This window comes from Amblyraja radiata, chromosome 24 (genome assembly GCF_010909765.2).
Source record: "Amblyraja radiata isolate CabotCenter1 chromosome 24, sAmbRad1.1.pri, whole genome shotgun sequence".
NCBI classification, from domain to species: Eukaryota; Metazoa; Chordata; class Chondrichthyes; order Rajiformes; family Rajidae; genus Amblyraja; species Amblyraja radiata.
In genome coordinates this window covers 29,163,869-29,182,246 of record NC_045979.1, presented here as the reverse complement: position 1 = coordinate 29,182,246, position 18,378 = coordinate 29,163,869, and positions in this window count along the sequence as shown.

Genomic DNA, 18,378 nt, shown 5'->3' with positions numbered 1-18,378 from the left:
CCGTGCTCTCCAAAGCACCAAACTGGCTGTCACATTCCCTGAGCGTCATCAGGACTATACTCCAAAAGCACTCTAAAGGTTATTAAATGCCTCGAGAAGTAGCAAGCAGTAAAATATTATAAATCCCGGTCCTTGGTTTCTTTCGAGATGTGAAGCAGATTTCAACGGAGTAGACACGACTCAGGCGCCCCAGGTTTCATGGTCTTTGCAGAGCTTTGAAAGGACATGTTGGAGAGTGCTGATGTTAGACGGAATTTCAGAGCAGCGCTGAGGAAACAACACAGTATCAGAGATGCCAATAACGGGATGTTTTAAGTTTTGTTTAGTTTAGAGATACAGCGCGGAAACAGGCCCTTCGGCCCACCGAGTCCGCACCGACATTATCCTACACACATTAGGGAAAATCACATTTATACCAAGCCAATTAACCTACAAACCTGTACGTCTTTGGAGTGTGGGGGGAAGCCAAAGATCTCGGAGGAAACCTGCGTGGTCACGGGGAGAATGTACAAACTTCATATACACAGCGCCCTTAGTCAGGATCGAACCCAGGTCTCTGGCGCTGTAAGGCAGAAACTCTACCGCTGTGCCATGTCAGTAAGTCAAAGTCCCATCCAACTATTCCACTGGACAAACATCCCACAGCCTTACATAACCAAGAGTAGGAGGTTCTTAGAGGTCCTAGAAAATATATCCTAATGCCCTCGAAAGGAGCTGAGGAGGAACTTATTTAGTCAGAGGGTGGTGAATCTGTGGAATTCATTGCCACAGACGGATGTGGAGGCCAAGTCAGTGGATATTTTTAAGGCGTAGATTGACAGATTCTTGATTAGTGAGGGTGTCAGGGTTTATGGGGAGAAGGCAGGAGAATAGCATTTCGGAGGGAGAGATAGATCAGCCATGATTGAATGGTGGAGCAGACTTGATGGACCGAATGGCCTAATTCTGCCCCGAGAACTTATGAACATGAAAAGCAGTAAATCGCAGGAAAGAAGAAACCCAACGAGGGCCCCAGAGCTGAACGCAAAACCTTTGCACGAAATGATAATCCAAATGCCGATAAACTGCACAATAATTTGTTCCATGTGAAAAGTTTGGAATTCACCCAGGAAACTTGGAGTCCTGCTGAAATATATTCCTTACATGGATAAATAAAGATGATTTAGTGTGTGCGGGTTGAGGATTGAGCAAAGATTCAAGGCTTGTTTACTTTAGAAGAGAGATGTGATTGCCGATTATGAAATAAAACTGATAATATCAAACCATGCAGATCCTGTTTCCATATTGAGAGATTCTAATCCAATAAAATAGGAACTAAAAATTAGGAATCAAAGTAAGCAAACTTTTATGTAGTTTAGATTAGACATATAGTATGAAAACAGGCTCTTTATCCCATCGAGCCCATGCTGACCATCGATCATCCTTTCACACTAATACCATGTGTAGAAAGGAACTGCAGATGCTGGTTTACGCCACAGATAGACACAAAATGCTGGAGTAACTCAGCGGGACAGGCAGCATCTCTAGAGAAAAGGGGAGAAGGAATTGGGTGATGTTTCGGGTTGAGAACCTCCTTCAGACTGAAGAAGGTTCTCGACCTGAAACGTCACCCATTCCTTCTCTCCAGAGATGCTGCCTGTCCAGCTGAGTTACTCCAGCATTTAGTGTCACGCTAACACCATCTTATTCCACTTTCTCATCCACTCTCTACACAGATGCAATTTACAGAGGCCAGATAACCTGCAAACCCGCACATCCTTGAGATGTGGGAGGAAACCTTAGCACTCGGAGAAAACCCACACAGTCCCAGGATAATGTGCAAACTCCACACACATTGCACCTGAAGTCATGATCGAACCCGGGTCCCTGGCACGGTGAGGCAGCAGCTATACCAGCTGTACTAGCTGTGCCACCCCCTAACTGAGGTGGAATCTATTTTACACATTGAATTGACGCAGTTAATTGAATTGAATTGAGAGATACAGCAGGTAAACAGGTCCTTCAACCCATCGAGTCCACGCTGACCATCGATCACCCATTCATACTAGTTATATGTTGTTTCACTTTCATATCCACTCCCGTTACACCAGGGGCAATATAGGGGCCAATTGTCCTACAAAGTTGGGCCAAATGACAACAACTTGCACTCTTGCAGCCTAAGTTAAGGGCCTGTCCCACTGTACGAGGTAATTCAAGAGTTCTCTCGAGTTTTCCCCTGATTCGAACTCGGAGAATGTCCGTAGCGGGTCCGTAGGAGTTTGTGGATGTCCCGTAGCGGCCCGTACGAGTAACGGTGGGTACTCGGGAAATCCGGTAAACTCGTGACGTTTTTTCAACACTGTGAAAAATGTCCACGAGTAAAAAAATACTTGTGATGAAAAAAATTGTTACTTTTTACTCGTACGAGCCGCTACTAGACATCCACGAACTCCTACGGACCCGCTACGGACTTTCTCCGAGTTTGAATCAGGGGAAAACTCGGGAGAACTCTTGAATTACCTCGTACAGTGGGCTGACCCCTTATTAATCCATGCCAAGGCAATTCACAGCAGGATTATCAATCTAAACGATAACAAGCTACATGAGGATGTGTCTGCTGATCCATGCGGATGAAGTGTAGGAAGGAATTTCAGAATGATATATTTTACCAGCTGAAGACAATTCCCACATTTGGAATGACAATCATGGACTGCTCACTTTAGTTTATACAACGAGGAAACAGGCCCTTTGGCCCACCAAGTCCGCGCCGACCAGCAATCCCCGTTACACCAGCTACAAGTTACAAATGGCAATCAGTGGAAGCTGAGGGCTGAAGGATAAATATTGGCCAGAACAACGAGCCTGTGATTGATTTACAACATGTTTTCCAGGGGCCCAATAGTTAGTAATGTGATTAAGAGTTTAAGAAGGAACTGCAGATGCTGGAAAATCGAAGGTACACAAAAATGCCGGAGAAACTCAGCGGGTGCAGCAGCATCTATGGAGCGAAGGAAATAGGCAAGGTTTCGGGCCGAAACCCCTCTTCAGACTGGTAAAGTTAGAAATGTGAATTCTGTTGTTAAATTCACTGGCTGGATGTCAAGTTCAGACTAAACATAAATCCAGGAGTTTAGTTTAGTTTAATATAGTTTAGAGATTCAGTGAGGAAACAGGCCCATCTGCCCACCGAGTCCGTGCCGACCAGCGATCCCCGCACATTAACCTGTGTGAATGTGTGTGAGTGATTGGTGGTGGTCGGAGGGGCCGTAGGCGCAGATTGGCAGCCACGCTTCCGTCAGTCCGCCCCAGGGCAGTTGTGGCTACAGAAGTAACTTACCACCACCGAGTGTGACTGAGGAGTGAATGAATAATGCGATGTAAAGCGCCTTGAGTATTAGAAAGGCGCTATATAAAATCCCATCCATTATTAACACTATCCGACACGTACTAGGGACAATTTACAATTATACCAAGCCAATTGACATGCAAACCTGTACGTCTTTGGAGTGTGGGAGGAAACTGGAGATGTCGGAGAAAACCCATGCAGGTCACGGGGAGAATGTATAAACTCCGTACAGACAGCACCCATAGTCAGGATCGAACCCGGGTCTCTGGCGCGGTAAGGCAGCAACTCTACCACTGTGCCGCCGTGCAGCTGTACAACAAAATTCCACTTCAAGATGTGCAGTCAGTGCATGAATGCAGAGGGGTGTTCAGGAGCAAATGAATTTGCCTAATTATTGAAAGGTTTACAATCACGTTATTGAGGAGAGACAACTGACTCTTGTGTCAACTCTGTTCTGTAAAGGCCCACTCAGTATTAAATATTCCAGCTTCATTCAAGTCGAGGACAAAAGGCTCCAATTATTCAACAAGTGTGGGCAACGGCCAGACAAGAGTCAGTTCAAAAACACACAGAATTAGTGTTTAATGGTTCAATAATAGCGTTCCTTGTCTTTAGTTAGAGGGCGGTGAATCTGTGGAATTCATTGCCACAGACGGCTGTGGAGGCCAAGTCATTGGATATTATTTAAGGTGGAGATGAACAGGTTCTTGATTAGGACGGGTGCCCGGGGTCTTGGGGAGAGGGCAGGAGAATGGGGTTGAGAGGGAAAGATAGATCAGCCATGGTTGAATGGCGGAGTTGACTTGATGGGCTGAATGGCCTAATTCTGCTCCAAGAACTTATGAACTTGCAGCATGAGAGTGTGACTCAATGGCTCACAAACATTGCCTTCAGTGGTGCATTATTTGTCGCATGAGCAACTGCACAGTGAAATTCTCTTTGCATGTGTCGTCATGTTTTGGAACCGTTTTCACAGCTCCAAAGTCCAGTCGGTCTACTGGAGCGGCTCCAGATCCAGGCAAGCCCCAGGCTCCTGCAGGGCCTTCCTCTGACACCTTCAGCCCACGGATAAGTCACACTCCCCAGCGAATCAGTCAGGCACACACTCCCAGTGAGATACCCTCAAAGAGATGATGGCTGAGGGAAGTGCTGTTCTTTTGGTCACTAAACGAGATATTTCCACTCCATACAAGAGACTATATTGCAGGACGCCACTCATTTATTTCTTGAAGAAATCTTGGCTGGGCAAAGACTCCTCCTGCTCAACATGTCCTCTCACTGGCAAAGTCAAGTGGCGCAGCAGTAGAGATGCTGTCTTTCAGCCCCATAGACCCTGGTTCGATCCTGACTGTACGGAGTTTGCTCGCCCTTCCCGTGACCACGTGGGTTTTCTCTGGGCGCTCCGGTTTCCTCCCTCATTCCAAAAGACGTGGAGATTTGAAGTCATCTGAAGAAGGGTCCCGACCCGAAACGTCACCAATTCTTTTTCTCCAGAGATGCCGCCTGACCCGCTGAGTTACTCCAACACTTTGCATTTCTCTTTGGTATAAACCAGCATCTGCAGTTTCTTGTTTTTTACAGGTTTGTAGGTTAATTGGCTTCCGTAAATTGATCCCCGTGTGTAGGGTAGAACTACTGTGACAGTCCGCAATAACCTACCTGACCTCCCGGTGGCTCAGCACTTCAACTCCCCCTCCCATTCCCAATCCGACCTCTCTGTCCTGGGTCTCCTCCATTGCCAGAGTGAGCAACAGCGGAAATTGGAGGAACAGCACCTCATATTCCGTCTGGGGACCTTGCGTCCTTATGGCATTAACATAGAATTCTCCCAATTTGGCTAGCCCGTGCTGTCTCCTCCCCTTCCTTAACCCTCTAGCTGTCTCCTCCCACCCTCCCATCCGCCCGCCCTCGGGCTCCTCCTCCTCCTCCCCTTTTCCTTCTTTCTTTCCCCCACCCCCCATCAGTCTGAAGAAGGGTTTCGGCCCGAAACGTTGCCTATTTCCTTCGCTCCATAGATGCTGCTGCACCCGCTGAGTTTCCCCAGCAATTTTGTGTACCTTCGATATTCCAGCATCTGCAGTTCCCTTTTGAACACTACTGTGCGGGTGATGGTCGGTCGGCATGGGCTCGATGGGCCGAAGGGCCTGTTTTCATGCTGTATTGCTAAAAACATATTTAGAGTTGCACCATCCCCACCAACTAGGGTGGGGACGGAGAGAGAGGGAAAGCAAGGGTTAGTTAAAGTTAGTGCAATCAATATTTATACCGCTGGGTTGCAAGCTGCCAAATATGAGGCGCTGTTCTTTACCTACTCTTACATATCTCTAGTTTTCCTCTCCCCAGGCTCTCAGGGTCCCGACCAGTAACGTCACCCATTCCTTCTCACCTGAGATGCTGCCTGACCCGCTGAGTTATCCCAGCATTTTGTGTCTATCTTCGGTGTAAACCAGCATCTGCAGTTCCTTCTCACACAATCAGTGGAAGCTGATGGCTGAAGGATAAATATTGGCCAGAACGACGAGCCAGTGATTGACTTACAATGTGTTTTCCAGGGGCCCAATAGTTAGCAATGGGAGTTCTGCTGTTAATTTTACTGGATGAATATCAAGTTCAGACTAAACATAAATCCAGGAGTTTAGTTTAGTTTAATTTAGTTTAGAGATACAGTGAGGAACAGGCCCATCAGCCCACCAAGTCCACGGTGACCAGCGAAACCCACACATTAACGCTATCCTACACACACTAGGGACAATTTACAATTATACCAAGCCAATTGACCTGCAAACCTGTACGTCTTTGGAGTGTGGGAAGAAACTGGAGATCCTGGAGAAAACCCATGTGGTCACAGGGAGAACATACAAACTCCATACAGATAGCACCTGTAGTCAGGATCGAACCCGGGTCTCTGGCGCTGTGAGGCAGCAACTCCACCGCTGCGCCACCGTGCCGCCACTGTCTTGGCAACAGATGAACACCGGAACATTTTGGTGCTGTAAGAAACTGCAGATGCTGGAATCTTGAGTGCTGGAGAAACTCATCAGATCATGTTGAAAGGTTGAACAAGTTAGGGCTTTATTCTTTGGAGCGCAGAAGGTTAAGGGGGGACTTGATAGAGGTTTTTAAAATGATGAGAGGGATAGACAGAGTTGACGTGGAAAAGCTTTTCCCACTGAGAGTAGGGAAGATTCAAACAAGGGGACATGACTTGAGAATTAAGGGACTGAAGTTTAGGGGTAACATGAGGGGGAACTTCTTTACTCAGAGAGTGGTAGCTGTGTGGAATGAGCTTCCAGTGAAGGTGGTGGAGGCAGGTTCGTTTTTATCATTTAAAAATAAATTGGATAGTTATATGGATGGGAAAGGAATGGAGGGTTATGGTCTGAGCGCAGGTATATGGGACTAGGGGAGATTATGTGTTCGGCACGAACTAGAAGAGTCGAGATGGCCTGTTTCCGTGCTGTAATTGTTATATGGTTATTATATGGTTATATGGTTATGTAGCATCTATGGATGGATTGGACAGACGAGAACAGTGAAAGGCTTGGATAGTGGATGTATCCACCAGTGGGGAAGTCTATGACTAGAGGTCCTCATCCTCATCTCATTTCTAAATGGCCTACCCCTTATTCTTAAACTGTGACTCCTGGTTCTGGACTCCCCCCAACATCGGGAACACAAAAATTTCCCCATAACTCGCTGACAGAAGCTGCCAGAGGTGAGAGCAAGTTGTGTCTGTTATTGATGAGAGAATGGAGAGGAGTTTCTTCGTCTGTCAGCTCCCAGCTCTGAACAGGCTCTGGGTCATATAACAGTTGTGGCAGACTGAGTCGCAGGGTGTCATGGTGGTGCACTGGTAGAGTAGCTGCCTTCCTGCGCCAGAGGCCCGGCTTTGATCCTGACTACGGGTGCGTGGCTGTACGTAGTTTGTACGCTCTCCCTGCGACCGGGTGGATTTTCTCCGGGTACTTCGGTTTCCTCCCACATTCCAAACACATACAAGTTTGTAGGTTAAAGAAGGAACTGCAGATGCTGGAAAATCGAAGGTAGACAAAATTTCTGGAGAAACTCAGCGGGTGCAGCAGCATCTATGGAGCGAAGGAGATAGGCAACGTTTCAGTCTGAAGAAGGGTTTTGGCCCGAAATGTTGCCTATTTCCTTTGCTCCGTAGATGCTGCTGTACCCACTGAGTTTCTCCAGCAATTTTGTCTACCTTCAAGTTTGTAGGTTAATTGGCTTCGGTAAAAATTGTCCCTAGTTTGTGTCAGATAGTGGTAGTGGACACAGGGTGATCGCTGGTCGGCATGGACTCAGTGGGTCGAAGGGCCTGTCTCTGTGCTGTATCTCTAAAACTAAAACATGCCACAAGGGGCCAGCACTGATGCAAGACAGCGCTAGCATTGATAGTCAGTGTACCCGGTCCCATACAGCGTCAATGCCTACAGCTATGTATCTGACCAGACAATGCCAGTGCTAAGTACCATGCGCCTACTCCCAGCATCATCAATACTAACCCAAGATAGACATAAAATGCTGGAGTAACTCAGCGGACAGGCAGCATCTCTGGAGGGAAGGAACGGGTAACGTTTCGGGTTGAAACCCTTCTGAAGTAGATCCAGCGATGCTGCATGTCTTGCTCAGTTACTCCAGCATTTTGTGTCTGTCATCGATTTAAACCAGCATCTGCAGTCCCTTCCTGCACATCAATACCAACCGTTCCTGTAACGTCTCCACTAAAGTAGAATGTTTATCAACACCTGTTTTGATTTTAGTGACTGTTCCTAATACATCAGTATTCTATGCTGTATTTATCTTAAAATTCTAAGTCCAATGTGGCTGCAATGTGTTTTCTGAAAATATTGTGCGACAACTCATTTCAAAGGGAAGGAAACAACAGGTTCTGTGCTCCAGCAACTGGGGCAGATGGTAAACGCTGGAGGTAGCGAGGACAGATGGATTGGAGACAAATTGTGGGGTAGTTTGGGGATGTAAAGAAAAATGCTCATCTCAAAACACAAAATGGGAATAAAATTAATTGCATAGTTGATACCCTAAGGTGGCAAAATAGGTAAAGGCACAATTTATCCGTTTGGGATAGACACAAAAGTTGGAGTAATTCAACGGGACAGGTAGCATCTCTGGAGAGGAATGAGTAATGTTTTGGGAAGAAGGGTCTCGACCCAAAATGTCACCCATTCCTTCTCTCCAAAGATGCTGCCTGTCCCTCTGACTTACTCCAGCTTCTTGCGTCTATCTTCGGTTTAAACCAGCATCTACAGTTCCATCCTACACTCATCAATTTGGGACTTAGTTTAGAACCAGCATGGAAACAGGCCTTTCGGCCTACTGAGTCCCTGCTGACCATCAATCACCAATTCACACTAGTTCCATCTTATCCCACTTTCTCACCCACTCCGCACACACTCGGGGCAATTTACAGAGACCCGCTAAACCTACACATCTACATGTACAGACCCACAAAGTGCACATGTTTTGGGATGTGGGAGGAAACTGGAGCACCTGGAGAAAACCCACACTCACAGGGAAAACGTGCAAACTCCACACAGACAGCACCCGAGATCAGGATTGAACCTGGGTCTCAGGCACTGTGAGGCAGCAGCTCTACCCATTGCGCCACTGTGCCAACTCTTTTGAGAATTGCCAATATCATAATGTGCAAGGTGGTTATTGCCATCAAATTAGTTCTCATTTCTGACCATTACAACAATATACTTCAAAAGTACTTTGAGCCATACAACGTGGATACTGGCCATTAGGCCAAACCTGCCTATGCCAACCAAGATGACCCATCTATACTGGTCCCACATCCCTCTAAACCTTTCCGAACCATGTATTTTTAATGTTGTTAGAGTTCCTGCCATCTCCCCCCTCAGGCAGCGAAGCCCATACACTCACTACAGTGTGTATGAAAATGTTGCCCCTCAGTTCCACATTAAATCTTTCTCTTCTCACCTTAAATCCATGTACTCTGGTTCTTGATTCCCCCATCTCTGGGTAAACGATTCTCTACACCTTACCCTATCTATTTTCCTCATGACCTTATACACCTCTATAAGATCACCCTCATCCTCCTGCGTTCCAAGGAATAAAGTCCTAGTCTGCCCAACCTCTCCCTATAGCTCAGGTCTTTGGGGTCTGTCAACATCCCCACAAATCTTCTCTGCACTCAACCCAGCTTAACAACAGTGCGGTGACAAGAGCTAGAATGGGGTCCTGTGACTTTATAGCATTATTGATGGCCACAGGAACACACGTGTGGAGTATGTGTTGGGTTAAGTGGAGACATGTGGGATTTTATGTGCGTGCGTGGATTGGAGTGCACACGTTTTCTCTGATGCTATTTGCACCCCGCGTCTGGCATGGTTTAAGTAGCAGCAGCCACGGGCAATGAGGAAAGGGCAAGCAGCCAGGAGGAGGTTGAACTGGATCCTAATGTGACTGATTGAATCAACTGGCCCTTTGAATGCAGTCTCTGGCAGCAACTACAGCCTCCATTTGTCACCTCAGTCAACACAGGCACAAAGAGCATGAAAAGCATCTGCTCGGGATGTAATGTGAAACAGATTAGGATGACTGCCTGGAATAAATTGACAACGTCAATTAATCATTTCATTGCCGAGAAATTTCACTTCGGGTAAAAAAAAATTGGGCCCGAAGGCTATTTAAACTTGGCACTTCATCGCTCAGGCATATGTAACTAAAAGAGACACCTAGGAAGGAGCTGTCTTATCAGCGAGGTTACAGTGAGCTGGAGTGTTAATCGTCAACACTGCTAGGGTTCAGGCAAAACTCAAGGCAAGTGCCAGATGAATAGTATTTGGCCTGGGTCCCACTTACAATCTAGCCATCTTGTCTCAAAGGTAGTGGTGCTGAAGACAACAGGATCTTGGTAAGATTTAGCCTCAACTATCCCAGTCTTCTTCTGTTGTTAACACCCCATAAACCTGAACTGTTGCCCACATCCTTATTTGCACCACAATTGTGGGGTACAGGATTTGATCGTCGACCTACCTTTATTGTCAGTGTGGTCACATTTGGGTTTCTAAATTCTCAAGTTGTTATCAACCTTCCACAGCCTCAATCCTCTCTGCCTTCACAACCCGCTGCAACCTTTTCAGGATTTGATAGCCATTCTTTAGAGACAGAGTGATGCATTGTGGAAACAGGCCCTTCTGCCCAAACTGGCCATCATGTCTGGAATGTCTGTATGGAATGTATGCGGGATAGTTATCTAAATCAACATGTAGAGGAACCAACGAGAGTGCAGGCTATTTTAGACTGGGTATTGAGTAATGAGGAAGGGTTAGTTAGCAGTCTTGTTGTACGTGCCCCCTTGGGCAAGAGTGACCATAATATGGTTGAGTTCTTCATTAGGATGGAGCGTGACATTATTAATTCAGAAACAATGGTTCTGAACTTAAAGAAAGGTAACTTTGAGGGTATGAGACGTGAATTGGCCAAGATTGACTGGCAATTAATTCTAAAAGGGTTGACAGTGGATATGCAATGGAAGACATTTAAAGACTGCATGGATGAACTACAAAATTTGTTCATCCCAGTTTGGCAAAAGAATAAATCGGGGAAGGTAGTGCATCCGTGGATAACAAGGTAAATCAGGGATAGTATCAAAGCGAAGGATGATGCGTACAAATTAGCCAGAAAAAACTGCATACCAGAGGACTGGGAGAAATTCAGAGACCAGCAGAGGAGGACAAAGGGCTTAATTAGGAAAGGAAAAATAGATTATGAAAGAAAACTTGCAGGGAACATAAAAATTGACTGCAAAAGTTTTTATAGATATGTGAAAAGAAAGAGATTAGTTAAAACAAATGTAGGTTCCTTGTGGTCAGAAACAGGTGAGTTGATCATGGGGAACAAGGATATGGCGGACCAATTGAATAACTACCTTGGTTCCGTCTTCACTAACGAAGACATAAATAATCTGCCGGAAATAGCAGGGGACCGCGGGTCAAAGGAGTTGGAGGAATTGAGTGAAATCCAGGTTAGTCGGGAAGTGGTGTTGGGTAAATTGAATGGATTAAAGGCCGATAAATCCCCAGGGCCAGATAGGCTGCATCCCAGAGTACTTAAGGAAGTAGCTCCAGAAATAGTGGATGCATTAGTAATAATCTTTCAAAACTCTTTAGATTCTGGAGTAGTTCCTGAGGATTGGCGGGTAGCAAACGTAACCCCACTTTTTAAGAAGGGAGGGAGAGAGAAAACGGGGAATTACAGACCAGTTAGTCTAACATCGGTAGTGGGGAAACTGCTAGAGTCAGTTATTAAAGATGGGATAACAGCACATTTGGAAAGTGGTGAAATCATTGGACAAAGTCAGCATGGATTTACGAAAGGTAAATCATGTCTGACAAATCTTATAGAATTTTTCGAGGATGTAACTAGTAGCGTGGATAGGGGAGAACCACTGGATGTGGTGTATCTGGACTTCCAGAAGGCTTTCGACAAGGTCCCACATAAGAGATTAGTATACAAACTTAAAGCACATGGTATTGGGGGTTCAGTATTGATGTGGATAGAGAACTGGCTGCAAACAGGAAGCAAAGAGTAGGAGTAAACGGGTCCTTTTCACAATGGCGGGCAGTGACTAGTGGGGTACCGCAAGGCTCAGTGCTGGGACCCCAGCTATTTACAATATATATTAATGATCTGGATGAGGGAATTGAAGGCAATATCTCCAAGTTTGTGGATGACTCTAAGCTGGGGGGGCAGTGTTAGTTGTGAGGAGGATGCTAGGAGACTGCAAGGTGACTTGGATAGGCTGGGTGAGTGGGCAAATGTTTGGCAGATGCGGTATAATGTGGATAAATGTGAGGTTATCCATTTTGGTGGCAAAAACAGGAAAGCGGGCTATTATCTAAATGGTGGCCGATTAGGAAAAGGGGAGATGCAGTGAGACCTGGGTGTCATGGTACACCAGTCATTGAAAGTAGGCATACAGGTGCAGCAGGCAGTGAAGAAAGCGAATGGTATGTTGGCTTTCATAGCAAAAGGATTTGAGTATAGGAGCAGGGAGGTTCTACTGCAGTTGTACAGGGTCTTGGTGAGACCACACCTGGAGTATTGCGTACAGTTTTGGTCTCCAAATCTGAGGAAGGACATTATTGCCATAGAGGGAGTGCAGAGTAGGTTCACCAGACTGATTCCTGGGATGTCAGGACTGTCTTATGAAGAAAGACTGGATAGACTTGGTTTATACTCTCTAGAATTTAGGAGATTGAGAGGGGATCTTATAGAAACTTACAAAATTCTTAAGGGGTTGGACAGGCTAGATGCAGGAAGATTGTTCCCGATGTTGGGGAAGTCCAGGACAAGGGGTCACAGCTTAAGGATAAGGGGGAAATCCATTAAAACCGAGATGAGAAAAGCTTTTTTCACACAGAGAGTGGTGAATCTCTGGAACTCTCTGCCACAGAAGGTAGTTGAGGCCAGTTCATTGGCTATATTTAAGAGGGAGTTAGACGTGGCCCTTGTGGCTAAAGGGATCAGAGGGTATGGAGAGAAGGCAGGTACGGGATACTGAGTTGGATGATCAGCCATGATCATATTGAATGGCGGTGCAGGCTCGAAGGGCCGAATGGCCTACTCCTGCACCTAATTTCTATGTTTCTATGTTTCTATGTCCCATCTACACCTGCCTGGGTTTGGTCCATATCCCTCCAAACTTGTCCTACCCATGTACCTGTTCATATAGTCCCAGCCTCAACTACCTTCTCTGGCAGCTTGTTCCATGCACCCACCACCCTTTGTGTGGAAAATGTTACCCCTCAGATTCCTATTAAATCTTTTCCCCTTCACCTTTAAGTCTGACTCTGTGCTCAGGAATTCTTAACCTGAATGTAATGTTCAATCTCATTTCCGCAAGACCCTCTCTGATACTTCCCATTTTGAATACGTTTTAGGGCATGCCTTATAGCTGGCTGACAGGTTTTGCCTGATAACCCATTCAAAAAATACCGTGTCAAAGATGCAATTTAAATGCAGATTGCTGTTTCTGCTCTTGGTTCCCATCCACTTAAACCAAAATGACTGCAAGATCTAAAAAAACAAAAGAAGGGCAGCACAGTGGTAGAGTTGCAGTCATACAGCGCCAGAACCCCAGGTTCGATCCTGACTACTGGTGCTGTCTGAATGGAGTTTGTGTGTTCTTCCTGTGACCGTGTCTGTTACCTCCGGGTGCTTTGGTTTCTTCCCACACTCCCAAAAACATACAGGTTTGTAGGTTGTTTAAGAAGGAACTGCAGATGCTGGAAAATCGAAGGTACACAAAAAAGCTGGAGAAACTCAGCGGGTGCAGCAGCATCTATGGAGCGAAGGAAATAGGCAACGTTTCGGGCCGAACCCCTTCTTCAGACTGATCGGGGGTGGGGGGGCGGGGTGACTGATCGGGTGGGGTTGTTTGTTAATTGTAAGTTAATTGGCTTTGGCAAAAATTGTCCCTAGTGGTGTGTAGGAAAGAACTGCCAATGCTGGTTTAAATCGAAGATAGACACAAAATGCTGGAGTCACTCAGCGGGACAGGCAGCATCGCTGGAGAGAAGGAATGGGTGACGTTTCGGGTCGAGACCCTTCTTCAGACTTTAGCAAAAATGTATTCAGTTCTGGGTACTCCATTCTTGCTCAAGTAAAAATTCCATGCATGCAAGACTTCTGTAGAATATAGAAAGTGAATGATTCATAAAGAGATAGAATAAACAGGAAAGTCAGAGATGTGATGTAAGTGTGCTAATTGAATCTTGGCGAGCTCTAAGGTGCATAATGGAAGAAGCAGAGATATATGGAAGGCTCCTTCCAGTACAGTGTTCATCCCTTGGAGATGGTTGTATTTCCCCCAGAGTCCTGATTCAATTTTGCAACCTAAGTTTTGAACAATTTGCTTATGTTCGAGGATGGAGGCAAACTGAGCTGACCTTCTCTAAATGTGGTTCCCTACACACACTTTTGATATGATTTGATTTGTAATTACTTTTACTCCGTGCACCAAAGACAAGATTTATGCCAGAGATTGGTATTTTTAGAACAAAGTATATCGGAAAAACAGTCCATGTAGATTATGCATGATCTGAATAGGGATAGGTTAGCTTATCCTTGTTAGACCTTACTAGGTCAGAAGACTGAATAGTCACTTCCAGTTGTTTTAAAAGCTCAGGTGTTCTACTAACCTACCTTTAAGTAGTTTAAGCAACTGAATGCCCCCTGTCCTGTCCTACTCTTGTGCCTCAATACTGACCTGTATCAAGCACCTTGGGGCTCATTTTAAGACGTTCGACTCTTGAAGGGTTCTTCTGCTTCTTCTTCTTGCATATGGCGTGCGCAGCCTAAAGTTGTAGGACAACTTGTTCTATTTGATCTTACTTGATTGTGCACGTCAGGTTGATTGCATTCGTCAAAACAGGGCGGACCATGTGAAGGTTGCAATCTCCCACCCCACTCTTGAAGGGTTAACTCACATACATGCTCCAAATTCAGTGTGACAAGAGCGATTCAATATAGAGTAAAAGCAGACCTTCAACTCTAAGTTACTTAAGAGTAGGAAGAGCTAAACAAGACATTGCTTGCACAATCGTAGAGGTAGGACCTTAATTTGCATTGAGGTTTACCAAACTGCTGCCAGGATTAGAGGGCATTACCTATGAGGAGGTTGGACAAACTTGTAATGTTTTCTCTGGGGCGTTGGAGATAGAAGAATCTGACAGAAGTATAAAATTATGAAAGGTTTGGATTGGGCAGAAAGTCAGAACCTTTTTCCCCAGGGTGGAAATGTCAAGAACTATAGCTTTAAGCGGGGAACATTTTGAGGAGATGCACAGGGCAAGTGTTTAAAAAAAAAAAACAGTGATAGGTGTCTGGAATGTGCTGCCAGGGATGGTAGTTGATGTGATCATGGCATTTAAGCGGCTCTCGGATAGGCACATGGATATGCCGGGAACAGAGGGATATAGATCACGTATAGGCAGAGGAGATTAGTTTAACTTGGTATCGGATTCAGCACAGACTTTGTGGGTCGAAGGCCCTGTTCCTGTGCTATACTGTTCGATGTTATACACGTTCTTGGTGGCTAGAGATTCCCAGGATAAATAACAATGCATTGTTTCAAAAGAATGCTCCCCTTCAGTGTGTTTGGTTGAGCCTTGCCTTTCCCTTGCTTCCCAGCCGAGCTGCTTCAGTATCATCAGTGCCCATGTGTGAAACAGTGCCCTCCAGTGAGATTGCAGAAAATTTTACATTATGTGAAATTCAGAAGATATTCTTATAGGATTTATGCCTTTATGCCCCATCATAATTTACAACTGTGGCCACGCAATATAGAAAAAAGTTATAGAAACTATTTCAACACAGCAAGCTCCCACAGCCATGGTCACAGCTCAAGTTAAATTGTACAGAATAAGTACAGGCTAGAAACGGAATGTTTTTTTATGGGTGGGGGGGGGGAAGGAAGAGTATTGGGTCTAATATCACCACAACATTCAATAATCTCAAGAACTTGTCCAGAACTCTTTTTGTCTGAGAGTTCCTTCGGTGAAATTTCTCATCTATCCTGAATTATAGATGAGGAGTCGGCCTGACCCAGGGATCTCCACATCTACATATCAAGCTCAGTCACACAAGAATGCACAGGTTTGTAGGTTAATTGGCTTCAGGGGAAATTTCTCCCTAGAACGTGGAGGACAGTGTTAGCGCACGGGGATCGCTGGACTCAGTGGGCCGAAGGGCCTGTCTCCACCCTGTATCTTTAAACTGCACTAAACAGCCCGTCCACCGCACAAATCTCAGGACGTCCCAAAGTACTTCACAACCATTATAAATGGTGTTGTAAAGAGGAGATAAATCTTAAGATTCAAATTCCTGAAGCGTGATGCATATTTTCTTCTCCATTCATCTGAAGCAGCCCAAGATTAAACTTCAGTTCAGTGGTGCCATCTTGTGGATATAATTGAAATAGGCTCAAATGATTTAAAATATGAATATTACCTAAGAAAACCAACACTTTACAGCTGTTTACTTTATCAAATTTGGTTGAGCGTAAAAAACGAAAATTCATTAGGATAATCAAATTTTGACATTTTGAAGTCATAACCTGAAATATTAGCCCTCATAAACATTCAATAGTTTCGCTGCTAGTTATGCACCAATCTGAAGAAAGGTCTCGACCTGAAATGTCACCTCTTCCTTTTCTTCGGAGATGCTGCCTGACCTGCAGTTACTCCAGTTTTTTATGTTTATATCCAATCAAAACCATCAGATTTCAAAAGCCTGATTAAGCAGACACACATATTAATTCTGTGTACATTGGGGAACTCTGACCTCCAAATTCAATTGACCTTATTATCAAGGTTCTTAATAATGCTAACATCCATCAGTTTAGGGACCTAGGCCTGTATACAGGGCCCTCCATAATGTTTGGGACAAAGACCCATCATTTTTTTTTTTTGCCTATGTACTCCACAATTTGAGATTTGTAATAGAAAAAAATCCCATGTGGTTAAAGTGCACATTGTCAGATTTTATTAAAGGCCATTTTTATACATTTTGGTTTCATCATGTAGAAATTACAGCTGTGTTTATACATAGTTCCCCACATTTCAGGGCACCATAATGTTTGGGACACGTCTTCACCGGTGTTTATAATTGCTCAGGTGTGTTTAATTGCCTCCTTAATGCAGGTATAAGAGAGCTCTCAGCACCTAGTCTTTCCATCACCTTTAGAAACTTTTATTGCTGTTGACCAATGTTAACATTGGTTAATATAATTGTTAATATAATGTTGACCAAAGTTGTGCCAATTAAAGTCATATAAGCCATTATGAGACTGAGAAACAAGAATAAAACTGTTGGAGACATCAGCCAAGGTTAGTTTGTCAAGAAGTACTTAAAAGGGCAACCAACATTCTGGAAAAAGGTCTTGTGGACAGATGAGACAAAGATTAACTTATATCAGAGTTATGGCAAGAGCAAAGTATAGAGGAGAGAAGGAACTTCCCAAGATCCAAAACATACCACTTCTTCTGTGAAACACGGTAGTGGGGGTGTTATGGTCTGAACATGTATGGCTGCTGAATGTACTGGCTCACTTATCTTCATTGATGATACAACTGCTGATAGTAGTAGCATAATGAATTCAGAAGTGTATACATACATCCTACCTGCTCAAGTTCAAACAAATGCCTCAAACTCATTGGCCGGCGGTTCATTCTGCAGTAAGACAATGATCCCAAACACACTACTAAAGCAACAAAGGAGTTTTTCAAAGCTAAAAAATGGTCAATGCTTGAGTGGCCAAGTCAATCACCCGATCTGAACCCAATTGAGGTTGCCTTTTATATGTTGAAGAGAAAACTGAAGAGGGTTAGCCCCCAACACAAGCATAAGCTAAAGATGGCTGCGATACAGGCCTGGCAGAGCATCACCAGAGCAACTGGTGATGTCCATGAATCGCAGACTTTGTATTGTCATTGCATGCAAAGGATATGCAACAAAATACTAAACATGACTACTTTCATTTACATAACATTGCTGTGTCCCAAATATTATGGCGCCTTGAAATGGGGGGGACTATGTACAAACACTGCTGTAATTTCTACATGGTGAAACCAAATTGTACAAAAATGGCCTTTATAAAAATCTGACAATGTGCATTTTCTATTACAAATCTCAAATTGTACAGTACAGAGGAAAATAAATAAAAGATGGGTCTTTGTCCCAAACATTGTGCAGGGCATTGTAGGTCTGCACAAAGAAACAAAGGGTTTCAGCTTAGACAAGCAATCACAAGTCAAGAAATATTTCCCTCAACCAAATCCCATCCAATGGCCATAATCAATCTCTCCCTTGTGCATATGTGGTATATGGTGCCAGATCCTGAACACTATTGGACTGAGGACCACATTTAAAATTACAGCCACCAGCTTTGAATGAAACCCAAGGGAAATGTCTGATCAAATTCCTTTATACAATCCATTATAAAGTTACCTTTTAAAATGTTGAAGAAAACTATTCGATGAAGACCGAGACATTTA